Source organism: Schistocerca nitens, chromosome 8 (genome assembly GCF_023898315.1).
Source record: "Schistocerca nitens isolate TAMUIC-IGC-003100 chromosome 8, iqSchNite1.1, whole genome shotgun sequence".
Classification (NCBI taxonomy): Eukaryota; Metazoa; Arthropoda; class Insecta; order Orthoptera; family Acrididae; genus Schistocerca; species Schistocerca nitens.
In genome coordinates, this window is record NC_064621.1 from 200,425,316 (window position 1) to 200,439,658 (window position 14,343).

General features: G+C 35.9%; 2 non-coding genes across 2 annotated transcripts; both read right to left on the minus strand.

The window, feature by feature from the left end:
* Positions 1-12,362: 12,362 nt before the first annotated feature.
* Positions 12,363-12,437, minus strand: Trnas-uga (transfer RNA serine (anticodon UGA)). Its single transcript has one exon. It is a non-coding gene; the product is annotated as a tRNA-Ser (tRNA).
* A 1,128-nt stretch (positions 12,438-13,565) lies between these two features.
* Trnal-caa (transfer RNA leucine (anticodon CAA)) lies at positions 13,566-13,640 on the minus strand. Its single transcript has one exon. It is a non-coding gene; the product is annotated as a tRNA-Leu (tRNA).
* Positions 13,641-14,343: the final 703 nt, after the last annotated feature.

Consider the following 14,343-nt stretch of genomic DNA (forward strand, 5'->3'; position numbering starts at 1 on the left):
CAAAGGATAAAATTAAAACCATATGGTCAGTTGTGAAGAAAGTGTCTGGTCAGCAGCACAAAGTCGATGATATAAAGTCAGCTCATAGTAAAAATATTTCTTTTGCTGATAAATCAGATATATGTACAGTATTTAACAATCACTTTCTGAGCATTGCTGGTGAATTAAATAAAAATTTAGTTTCTACAGGGAATCGTATAACTTTCTTTGCAAGTGCCTTTCCGAGATTGATGTCTTAAATACTCCTCTGTGATACAGCCAAGGGGGAGACTGAGTCAATAATTAAATCACTGAAGACTAAGGACTCTCATTGTTTTGATGGAGTGCCTAGCAGAATATTAAAGTACTGTTCTGCACATGTTAGCCCTGTATTTAGCCATATTTGTAATTTTTCCTTTAGGAATGGTCAGTTTCCTGAATGATTAAAGTACTCAGTAGTAAAGCTGCTCTGTAAAAAGGGGGAAAGTGATAATGTAGGCAATTTTAGACCTATTTCTATGCCATCACTTTTTGCAAAAGTTATTGAAATGGCTGTGGGCTCACCTCTTTCTTTAGCAACAGACATCAAAAAGTCATCATTCACAATGTTGAGAATGGTTGTGATGTGGAGTATGAGTGGAGTACGGTCAAGTGGGGTGTGCCCCAGGGATCAGTGTTGGGGCTACTCCTCTTCCTTATTTATATAAATGATATGCCCTCTAGTATTATGGGTAACTCTAAAATATTTCTGTTTGCCGATGAAACTAGCTTGGTAGTAAAGGATGTTGTTTGCAACATTGGCTTGGGTTCAAATAGTGCAGTTCATGACCTAAGTTCATGGGTTGTGGAAAATAAACTAACGCTAAATTGGAGTAAGACTAAGTTTTTAGTTTCTAACACACAATTTAACAAAACCTGACATTTTAATTTTACAGAATGGGCATATGATTAGTGAAATTGAACAGTTAAGATTTCTAGGTGTTCAGATAGATAGTAAACTGTCGTGGAAATCCGATGTTCAGGATAGTGTTCAAAGGCTTGATGCTGCCATTTTTACTATTCGAATGGTATCTGAAGTGAGTGATCGTTCAACACGAAAATTAGTCTACTTTGCTTATTTTCATTCACTTATGTCTTATGGAATTATATTTTGGGGTAACTCTTCCCATTCTACAAGGATATTTTTGGCTCAGAAACGGGCGGTTTGGGCAATAAGTTGTGTAAGTTCACGAACCTCTTGTCTACCTCTGTTCACGAGTCTGGGTATTTTGACGTTGCCCTCTCCATATGTATATTCCTTGTTGTCGTTTCTTGTTACCAATATTTGTTTATTCCCAAGAATAAACAGCTTTCACTTCGTTAATACTCGGCAGAAATCAAACCTGCATTTGGATCGGACTTCCTTAACTCTTGTGCAGAAAGGTGTGCAGCATAATTCTGCATCCATTTTCAATAAGCTACCACTCCAATTCAAAAATCTTAGCAGTAATCCATGCACTTTCAAATCGAAACTGAAGAGTTTCCCCACGGGTGACTCCTATTCTGTCGAGGAGTTCCTTGAAAACTTAAGCTGACTCTTGTTGTTTTGCTGATTGTGTTTACTTAAGCTCTCAACAAGGGAGGTGTCCAGGCAACTCGGAATGAAGCAAAGCGATGCTGTTCGGACATTGAGCAGATACAGAGAGACAGGAACTGTCGATGACATGCCTCGCTCAGGCCGCCCAAGGGCTACTATTGCAGTGGATGACCGCTACCTGACGATTATGGCTCGGAGGAACCCAGACAGCAACGCCACCATGTTGAATAATGCTTTCTGTGCAGCCACAGGATGTCGTGTTACTACTCAAACTGTGTGCAATAGATGGCATGATGCACAGCTTCACTCCCGACATCCATGGTGAGATCCATCTTTGCAACCACGACACCATGCAGCGCGGTACAGGTGGGCCCAACAACATTCCGAATGGACTGCTCAAGATTGGCATCATGATCTTTTCACTGATGAGTGTCACATATGCCTTCAGCCAGACAAGTGTCAGAGACGTGTTTGGAGGCAACCTGGTCAGGTCGAACGCATGAGACACACTGTCCAGCGAGTGCAGCAAGGCGGAGGTTCCCTGAATGTTTTGGGGTGGCATTATGTGGGGCTGACATACGCCTCTGTTGGTCATGGAGGGCGGCCTAACGGGTGTACGATAGTGATTGCCTTCCTCTGACCGATAGCGCAATCATATCGGTAACATATTGGCGAGGCAGTCGTCTTCATCAATGACAATTCACGCCCCCATCGTGCACATCTTGTGAATGACGTCCTTAAGGATAATGACATTGCTCGACTAGAGTGTCCAGCATGTTCTCTAGACATGTACCCTATCGAAAATGCCTGGGATAGATTGAAAAGTGCTGTTTATGGATGACGTGACCCACCAACCACTCTGAGGGATCTACGCCGAATTGCTGTTGTGGAGTGGGACAATTGGACCAACAGTGTCTTGATGAACTTGTGGATAGTATGCCATGACGAATACAGGCATGCATCAATGCAAGAGGAAGTGCTACTGGGTATTAGAGGTACCGGTGTGTACAGCAGTCTGCACCACCACCTCTGAAGGTCTCCCTGTATGGTGGTACAACATGCAATGTGTGGTTTTCATGAGCAATAAAGATGGCGGAAATGATGTTTATGTTTATCTCTATGCCAATTTTCTGCTCATTTTCTGGAACTCTCGGAACCGAGGTGATGCAAAACTTTTTATGATGTGTGTATTTTTGCTTGCTGATGACGCTGGCTTGGTGGTGAAGGATGTTGTATGCAACATTGGCATTGTTTCAAATGGTGCAGTTCATGACATGAGTTCATGGCTTGCAGAAAATAAACTATCGCTACATCAGAGTAAGTCTCAGTTTTTACAGTGCCTAACACAATTCAACAAAACCTAACGTTTTAATTTCACAGAATGGACATATGATTATTGAAACTGAACAGTTAAAATTTCTAGTTGTTCAGATAGAGTAAACTGTTGCGGAAAGCCCAGTTTCAGGATCTTGTTCAAAGACTTAATGCTGCCATTTTTACTATTCGAACGGTATCTAAAGTAAGAGAGAGCGCCACACGAAAAGTAGTGTACTTTGCTTATTTTTATTCGATTATGATGTACGGTATTATATTTTGGGGTAACTCTTCTTATTCTCAAAGGATATTTTTGACTTAGAAACTGGCGGGAAAGCGCTGGTAGATAGACACAATAAAAAAACACACACACAAAATTTCAAGCTTTCGCAACCAACGGTTGCTTCGTCAGGAAAGAGGGAAGGAGAGGGAAAGACGAAAGGATGTGGGTTTTAAGGGAGAGGGTCAGGAGTCATTCCAATCCCGGGAGCGGAAAGACTTACCTTAGGGGGGAAAAAGGACAGGTATACACTCACACACACACACACACACATATCCATCCACACATATACAGACACAAGCAGACATATTTAAAGGCAAAGAGTTTGGGCAGAGATGTCAGTCGAGGCGGAAGTGCAGAGGCAAAGATGTTGTTGAATGACAGGTGAGGTATGAGCGGCGGCAAATTGAAATTAGCGGAGGTTGAGGCCTGGTGGATAACGGGTAGAGAGGATATATTGAAGGGCAAGTTCCCATCTCCGGAGTTCTGATAGGTTGGTGTTAGTGGGAAGTATCCAGATAACTCGAATGGTGTAACACTGTGCCAAGATGTTCTGGCTGTGCACCAAGGCATGTTTAGCTACAGGGTGATCCTCATTATCAACAAACACTGTCTGCCTGTGTCCATTCATGCGAATGGACAGTTTGTTGCTGGTCATTCCCACATAGAAAGCATCACAGTGTAGGCAGGTCAGTTGGTAAACCACGTGGGTGCTTTCACAGGTGGCTTTGCCTTTGATCGTGTACACCTTCCGTGTTTCAGGACTGGAGTAGGTGGTGGTGGGAGGGTGCATGGGAAAGGTTTTACACCGGGGGCGGTTACAAGGGTAGTAGCCAGAGGGTAGAGAAGGTGGTCTGGAGATTTCATAGGGATGAACCAAGAGGTTACCTGGTTTCAGTTTTCTAGATGATGATGATTTTTTTTAAAAATAAGCTAAGCGAATCAACAGAAAAGCTTCTGCTTTTAAATCGAGAATATTAACTTATGATATTAATAAAGTTGATAATATTGTTGAACCACACTATTATTTTAATCAGATAAAGGGGAAATAATCACTGATGTTAAGAATGTTTTAATACAAAGAAGAGCAATTATAGCTAATACGAAATTTTATAGTAATTTTAAAAGACAAGACGATATACATGAATTTACCTTTAAAACAAATAACGAAGTTTTATTAAGAACAACTGATTTAGAAGCTTATTATCAAAAACCAAAAAACAAACTATTAACTTGAATGGAATAAATGAAAAGAAATTTTTTTGTATAAATAACTACAAATTAAGTGTCATATACAATCCAATTGCTGGTTCTTTTTATATCGATTTGCCAAAAGAAATTAAAGATAAAAAATCTGTAATGTAAAAAATATAATCAAAATCGTCGTCTTTATTCAATAAAATCAGATTACATCCAGCAAATGATCATGTCAAAACAGTTAAAAATTATAAAAATATTGGATTAGCATTAGATTAAATTTTTGAAAAAGGGAAAATTAATTTTTCTGTTCCTTTAACAGATATTCTAAAATTTGCGAAAAAGTCAAATATTTCACTTAATGTTTACACTTATAATGAAAACTTTATCGTATATTCTCTTAAAAAAACAAGAGAACATATTAATCTTATTTTAATTTGAGATAAAGATAACTCACAATATTGTTAGGTAAAAAATTTATCTAGATTGATTAGTTCACAAACAAGGGAACACAATGGAAACGTTTATCTGTGTGATGTTTAACATATTTTTATTTTCAAGAAAAATTAGACAAGCACGAAAACGATTGCAAAGAACATATGCAGTAAAAATAGATATTTCTCTGGAAGGTGACAAATTAAATTTAAAAATTATAATAACTCATTAGGAGTACCTTTTGAAATTTATGCACATTACAGATGTCTTTTAAAAGATGTAAACACTTATCAACCAAATCCTGAAAAAGCTTATATTAATACACAGCAAAAAAATTATGGATTTTATTTAGTCAGAATGTTAAATATTCTAGAGTGAATGTAAAAATCCTGTTATGTATACTGGTAAAGATGCAGCAAGAAAATTAATTGAAGAGTTGAAATAAGAATCTTGAGAAATTGCTAAAATATATTATCTAAATGTACCAATGATAATGACAACTGAAGATAAAATAATTTTAAAAATTCAAAATCTGTTTTATTAGTCTAAAATGATTTAAAGTTGGCAAAAAAGTAAGAGATCATTGTTATTTAAAAAGAAAATATCGAAGTGCTCATGAAGATAGTAATCTTAGTTTTCGAAATCGTAAATTTATTCCAGTTCACATACATAATTCAACAAATTATGATGTTCATTTATCTATTAAAGAATTAGCAATAGATCAAGAAGATATTACTGCTATTCCAAATAACAAACAAAAATATATTTCTTTTGGTAGAGGGGTTGAAGATGGATTAGCAATGAGATTTTTGGATACATTTAAATGTATGGCTTCAAGTATAGATAAATTATGTTCTAATCTTACAAAAGTACGATTTAGAGAAACACAAAAATATTTTAATTGTGAACAATTAGATTCTATATTTAAAAGGGAGTCTGTCCTGATGAGTATATGGATTCTGAAGAAAAATTACAAGAGATAAAATTTCCTATAAAATAAATGTATTTATTCGAGACTTAATAGAGAAAACATTTTTGCTGAACATTATAACTGTGCAAAAACAGTTTGGAAAAAATTCCATATAAAAATTTAGATGAATATACAAAATAATATAATAAATCTGATTTTTTAATTTTAGCAGATATTTTGGAACATCTTAGAGTTAGATATATTAAATATTATAAACTCGATCCATCTTGGTATTTTACAGCACGTGGTCTATAGTGGGATCCTCTATTAAAACTGACAAATATAAAAAAATTACATGATTTAAAGAAAGATTTACCATGAGCACTGCAAGAAGAAAATAGATCAAATAATATAGAAAAATATGTTTTACACTATCGAAATCGTAAACAATTTTTAAATGTAGGTTTAAAGTTAACGAAAATTCATGGAATTTTATCATTTGAACAATCAAATTGATTGAAAAAGTGTATTGGTTTTAATACAGAAAGAGAACTGAAGCCACAAATGAATTTCAAAAAGATTTGTGTAAGTTGAGGAACAGTTCGGTATTTCATAAGACAATTAAAAATATTAAAAATAGAGAAAATTAAAATACCAGCAGATAAAGAAAAATATATGAAATATACTTTAAAACCAAATTGTTATGTACTGCTATATCTAGTTGCAGTTCATATGAAAAAAACATTAGTAAAATTATATAAACGAATTTATATTGGAATGGGTAATCTAGGTATTACAAAAATAAAAATTTAGGATTTTTATTACAAAGTTATGAAACCAAAATATGGTTAAGATATAGATTTATCTTATATGGATACAGATTCTTTTATTTCTGATATAAGAACTGAAGATTTTTATCAAGATATGTAAACTATGATAAACGAATTTGGCACAAATGATCATTCGAAAGCTAATATTTATTGAATATCACAATTAAACAAGAAACCTTGAGGACAAATGAAAGGTGAATATTGAAGAAAAATTATGTTGTAGCACATTATTAAGATTGTAAATGTATGCGTATAAAGTTGGTGATAAAGAAAAGAAAAAATGTGAAATCTATTTCAAAACGGAATTACCTTTGATAATTATAAAAGTTGTTTACATGGCACAATAAATCATATGAAAATGAATTAAACTAGATTGTTTGAACACAGTTATATTCAGTTGAATGTAATAAAATTGTTTTAAGGTCTGATGATGATAAATGTATTATATTACCAGATGAAATTAATGGTTCACCTATGATAATTATAAATTAAACTTATGGAAAATAATAGATAATAACAATGATTTCTTACATGAACGAAACAGTTGTATAGAAGATTAACCAAAAACAAAAAATAAAGTAAAAAAGTTATCACTTTTTAACAGTTTTCACGATATGATAATTTTTTATCTTTTTTCAGATACACTTTACAATTTTTCCACAAAAAATTCAACTTTTTGATAATATATTTCCTTGTATGTTTGTATATAGCTACAGCTATGAATATATTTACACGAATTTTACTTTCTTTCTTACAGTTATCACGAATACATGTTTTTTATTCCAGTTATCAATAAGTTCTTTTATATGTTCATATCTATTTTCTCTATACTTTTTATATCTTTTTTATCCAATCAATATAATCTGTTTTGAAGGCGTATTCTTATTTGTAGTGTTTATTTCTTTATGAGAATTCTAAAGTTGAATAAATGTTGTTATATATAAATGTAGTCGTTTGTTGACCTAAAAAATACCAAGCTTCCATATAATGATGAAAAAGTAATAATAATTATTGATGAAAATAATAATCTGTGGTTTAAAACCAAAGATGTGCTAAACTTTTAGGATATAAAGAAATAAACAAAACCTTCAAACATTTTGGTGAGGTATTGAAAAGAAATGAAAAATGAACTATTTTTATCAATAAAAGGAGGTCTTTATTCAACATTATACAATCAGAAAAAGAACAAATAAAATAATTTAAAAATGGCTTAATCATGATGTTTTACCTTCAGTAAGAGAAATCGGAGATTATAAAATAAAGATTAATGTAAAACTACTCTGTGAAGGTCAAATAAATTATAAAAAAGTTTGAATAAAATCAAAGATAATGGATGAAATAGAGAACTGTAGAAATTTTACATGAAAGAAATGAACAAATAACTACAATGAAGCACCAAAGAAATTGGCATAGGCATGCCCATTGAAATACAGAGATATGTAAACAGGCAGAATAAAGCACTGTCACCATCAATGCCTAAATAAGGCAACAAGAGTCTGGTTCAGTTGTGAGATCGGTTAGTGCTGCTACAATGACAGGTTTACAAAATTTAAGTGCGTTTGAACATGGTGTTGTAGCTAGCACACAAGTGGTGGGACACAACATCTCCAAGGTAACAATGCAGTAGGGATTTTTCTGTATGACCATTTCATGACTGTACCATGAATATCAGGAACCCAGAAAAACATCAAATCTCAGACATCGCTGCAGCCAGAAAAAGATCCTGCAAGAATAGGACCAATGATGACTGAAGAGAATCGTTCAACATGGCAGAAGTGCAACCCTTCCTCAAATTCCTGTAGATTTCAATGCTGGGCCATCAGGAAGTATCAGCATACAAACCCTTCTACGAAAGATCATTGATATGGGCTTTTGGAGCCGAAAGCCCAATTGTGTAACCTTGACAGCTGCATGACAATGCTTTATGCCTCACCTGGACTGATAAACACAGACATTAGTCTGTTGATGACTGAACATACGTTGCCTGGTTGGACGAGTCTCATTTCAAATTGTATTGAATGTATGGATGTGTATGGGTAGGGGGGACAACCTCATGAATTGATGGTTCCTGAATGTCATCATGGGACTATTCAAGATGGTGGAGGCTCTGTGATGGTGTGGGATGTGCGCAGTTGGAGTGATACATCTAGATATGCCTCTGCCCAGCAGGACAATGTGACACCCCACACGTCCTTCACTCCTACAGCGTGGCTCCAGGAACACTCTTCTGAGTTTAAACAGTTACACTGGTCACCAAACTCCCCACATATGAAAATTATTGAGCATATTTGGGATTCCTTGTGACATAGCATTCAGACGAGATCTCCATCCCCTTGTACTCCTACGGATTTATGGACATCCCTTCAGGGTTCATGGTGTCAAATCTCTGCAGCAGTATTTCAGAAATTAGTTGAGTCTATAAAAGTAGTTGAGTCATAAAATTTCCTTTTATTTGTTAACCAGTTACATCCTTTCATTTTAACATATCCAGTTTAAGAAATGTCATCATACGAATTTGCTGTATATCCTTTCTTGTATATTCCTTTTAATTTACTAATTCTACCCTTATCTGTAATTATAAATTTAGCATTAGCATCTAACATATCTCTTACATAAAAAGTTTTCAACTTATTTTTTCATGTTTATTGTTTACATCTTTTAGTTTAATTTTTATTGTTGAATGTTTTATGTTATTATATTCATCAACAAGCTTTTATGTAATTCAACCAATTTATAATTTCCTTTTAATTAAAATTTTATGTGCCTTTTTCTCTTAATATTCTGTTAAATCTTTTAACAATATATTCTTTTAATTTACTAAAAGTTGAATAATGTTTAAAATTAAATTGTTTGATTAATTATTGAAATACCTTATGATAAACTTCTTTTCCATCATCTGCTTGTAAATTTTTCAGTTTTCTCAGCTCAAATACTTTTTCAAAGGGATCAGCTGTACTTTTATGTATTTTATCTTTATCTGGAATAGAACAAGCAAATCTTGGAGAAAAATATCTATAACAGTTAAATAAATTTTTTATATCTTTGATTTATTTTCGAAATTTAATTTAGTTATCCAGTATCCATTTCGACTAAACCAGTCATAATCCTGTATTCCAAAAGAACTACATTAAATTTTTTTTCCAATTCTTTATGTAATTCATTAACAATTTCTTTACTGATATTTAATCCATTACCTTCATTTTTTTATAAATTTGCTTTTTTTAGGTTTACAAATAGAACAAATATCTACAAATCTTCATTGTCCATTTTTAGTTGTTCCTCTATTAGAATTTGTGTTCCAGTAAATTTTTACATTTCAAACAGTAAATGTTGTTATGATTCTCCATTTATATAGAATCAAAAAATTAAATTATTTCATCAAATATAATTAACCTAACTTCTACAGAAAGAATTTTAAAAGAATCTTTTAATCGTATTATTAGAAAATTTAATTATTACTGTTTTTTTGTCATGAGTTCTTTTGTTAAGTTTGTCAAACACACTCATCAAGAGATGACAATCATTAATTGTTGAGTCACTGTTTACAGATATACCAAAAAGAACAACTTTTTAAGACTAAAATCATAATCATTGTTATTGTGCATGTTTTGTGAACCTCCAGTCATAAAAGTAAATTCCATTATTATATTATCATATACTTTATCTTTAAGATTGCTTAAATCATTTAAGTATTGAGTTTTTCAGAATAGTCTGGAAAATCTTTTTCTGATCGTTTTTTTGTAAAATAATTTGATACATTAGTTTTTTTGAAATATTTATTCAGCTGCATTAATATATTTGTACTTTCAGCTTCAGTAACAACATTAGCACTGTCCTTTTCTAAATATTGTTTGTTCACTACTTGCTTTTTAGCAATTGGATCATTTACATTCATTAATCTTCTACCTTTAGAATCAGTATTATTATTTTTAATTAAAAAATTGGTTAGTTCGTTTTGAGATTGCTTCATTAGACAATTTATTATCGGATTTACTGATGACTGAAATCTTTGGACATCTTTAAATTTTTCATGTGGCTCTAGTGATTGTTTTTTTCATATATTGATGACTGAATATTTTTAATTTTTGTTTCCGACAACTCTAACGAAATTTTCATTTATCTATCTATTAATGATGGCACATTTTTAATTTATGATTTAAAATATTTGAATTTTACTTGATAATCTTCAAATTTTGGAGTTTTTAATTTCTGGTTATAATAGTTGAAAATCTTTACTTTCTTCTAAATCGTTAATGTGTTGAACATACAATTTCCAAAAATGTCCATCAATTAAATTTAAGATATCATTAAAATTTTAATTTATCCATAACAATTTTAAAACAGATAAAAATGACCACAAATAAATTCGTTAATATTTTGCCTCCTTTCGATCTTATAATATAAATCATTTTTTCATAAATAATTTACTACTTTTGGTGTATTTCCCCCATGCAAATGAAAAACAAATTTAGTATCTTAATTCTTATAATAACAAATCAAATGAGTAGCATTATAATCAGATGTATCTTAATTTAGTATCAACAGTCTAAATTTTTTGGTTCATCAGGGAATTCATCAACCAAAAAACGCCAGAAAGATATTTAATTTTTAATGGTTTAACCAGTTCTTCAATGTCAAAAATTAGACAAAGTCATGTTGTATTTTTTATTATTTATCAGAATTTTTTTCAACATCCATTTCCTTTCCTTGCCATTGCTATATTCTAAAACTTTATCAGCTTTTTAACTACATTCACAATTGCTGCAAATCCGCCAGGGAATGAACCAGCAGTTGCTAGTTATGGTATTGAAGCTAATAATAATGGTATAAATCCACTTTCGTGTTTTGTTTTTTTCTTCATTAGATATTCAATAATTTTTTTACAACAGGAGTAACCAATGTAATAATCAAATTTCCACCAACTTTTATCTGTTTCTCTTTTTTCTGTTTCAGTTAAAATTGCTCAGTACTATTCAATTCTTCATGATTGAATTTAACTTTAATTGATTTTTGTTTTATTTTGCCATTTGGGAGTTCAGTATAATCGACACTAAAGTTATTCAATTATATAGATTAAAACTTAATAAGGAATTTTTTTAATCCCTATTCATTTCAACAACATATAATCAAATTCCTAATATTCGTTTCACATATATTGGAGCTAATTTTTCATTAATGAGATTTTCACTCTGCAGCGGAGTGTGCGCTGATATGAAACTTCCTGGCAGATTAAAACTGTGTGCCCGACCGAGACTCGAATTCGGGACCTTTGCCTTTCGCGGGCAAGTGCTCCACCAACTGAGCTACCGAAGCACGACTCACGCCCGGTACTCACAGCTTTACCTCTGCCAGTACCTCGTCTCCTACCTTCCAAACTTTACAGAAGCTCTCCTGCGAACCTTGCAGAATTAGCACTCCTGAAAGAAAGGATATTGCGGAGACATGGCTTAGCCACAGCCTGGGGGATGTTTCCAGAATGAGATTTTCACTCTGCAGCGGAGTGTGCGCTGATATGAAACTTCCTGGCAGATTAAAACTGTGTGCCCGACCGAGACTCGAACTCGGGACCTTTGCCTTTCGCGGGCAAGTGCTCTACCAACTGAGCTACCGAAGCACGACTCACGCCCGGTACTCACAGCTTTACCTCTGCCTGTACCTCGTCTCCTACCTTCCAAACTTTACAGAAGCTCTCCTGCGAACCTTGCAGAACTAGCACTCGTGAAAGAAAGGATGTTGCAGAGACATGGCTTAGCCACAGCCTGGGGGATGTTTCCAGAATGATATTTTCACTCTGCAGCGGAGTGTCCGCTGATATGAAACTTCCTGGCAGATTAAAACTGTGTGCCCGGCCGAGACTCGAACTCGGGACCTTTGCCTTTCACGGGCAAGTGCTCTACCAACTGAGCTACCGAAGCACGACTCACGCCCGGTACTCACAGCTTTACCTCTGCCAGTACCTCGTCTCCTACCTTCCAAACTTTACAGAAGCTCTCCTGCGAACCTTGCAGAACTAGCACTCCTGAAAGAAAGGATGTTGCGGAGACATGGCTTACCCACAGCCTGGGGGATGTTTCCACAATGAGATTTTCACTCTGCAGCGGAGTGTGCGCTGATATGAAACTTCCTGGCAGATTAAAACTGTGTGCCCGACCGAGACTCGAACTCGGGACCTTTGCCTTTCGCGCGCAAGTGCTCTACCAACTGAGCTACCGAAGCACGACTCACGCCCGGTACTCACAGCTTTACCTCTGCCAGTACCTCGCCTCCTACCTTCGAAACTTTACAGAAGCTCTCCTGCGAACCTTGCAGAACTAGCACTCCTGAAAGAAAGGATGTTGCGGAGACATGGCTTACCCACAGCCTGGGGGATGTTTCCACAATGAGATTTTCACTCTGCAGCGGAGTGTGCGCTGATATGAAACTTCCTGGCAGATTAAAACTGTGTGCCCGACCGAGACTCGAACTCGGGACCTTTGCCTTTCGCGCGCAAGTGCTCTACCAACTGAGCTACCGAAGCACGACTCACGCCCGGTACTCACAGCTTTACCTCTGCCAGTACCTCGCCTCCTACCTTCGAAACTTTACAGAAGCTCTCCTGCGAACCCTCAGAACTAGCACTCCTGAAAGAAAGGATATTGCGGAGACATGGCTTAGCCACAGCCTGGGGGATGTTTCCAGAACGAGATTTTCACTCTGCAGCGGAGTGTGCGCTGATAGGAAACTTCCTGGCAGATTAAAACTGTGTGCCCGACCGAGACTCGAACTCGGGAGCTTTGCCTTTTGCGGGCAAGTGCTCTACCAACTGAGCTACCGAAGCACGACTCACGCCCGGTACTCACAGCTTTACCTCTGCCAGTACCTCGTCTCCTACCTTCCAAACTTTACAGAAGCTCTCCTGCGAACCTTGCAGAACTAGCACTCCTGAAAGAAAGGATGTTGCAGAGACACGGCTTAGCCACAGCCTGGGGGATGTTTCCAGAATGAGATTTTCACTCTGCAGCGGAGTGTACGCTGATATGAAACTTCCTGGCAGATTAAAACTGTGTGCCCGACCGAGACTCGAACTCGGGACCTTTGCCTTTTGCGGGCAAGTGCTCTACCAACTGAGCTACCGAAGCACGTCTCACGCCCGGTACTCACAGCTTTACCTCTGCCAGTACCTCGTGTCCTACCTTCCAAACTTTACAGAAGCTCTCCTGCGAACCTTGCAGAACTAGCACTCCTGAAAGAAAGGATGTTGCGGAGACATGGCTTAGCCACAGCCTGGGGGATGTTTCCAGAATGAGATTTTCACTCTGCAGCGGACTGTGCGCTGATATGAAACTTCTTGGCTGATTAAAACTGTGTGCCCGACCGAGACTCGAGCTCGGGAGCTTTGCCTTTCGCGGGCAAGTGCTCTACCAACTGAGCTACCGAAGCATGACTCACGCCCGGTACTCACAGATTTACCTCTGCCAGTACCTCGTCTCCTACCTTCCAAACTTTCAGGAGTGCTAGTTCTGCAAGGTTCGCAGGAGAGCTTCTGTAAAGTTTGGAAGATAGGAGACGAGGTACTGTCAGAGGTAAAGCTGTGAGTACCGGGCGTGAGTCGTGCTTCGGTAGCTCAGTTGGTAAAGCACTTGCCCGCGAAAGGCAAAGGTCCCGAGTTCGAGTCTCGGTCGGGCACACAGTTTTAATCTGCCAGGAAGTTTCATATCAGCGCACACTCCGCTGCAGAGTGAAAATCTCATTCTGGAAACATCCCCCAGGCTGTGGCTAAGCCATGTCTCCGCAATATCCTTTCTTTCAGGAGTGCTAGTTCTGCAAGGTTCGCAGGAGAGCT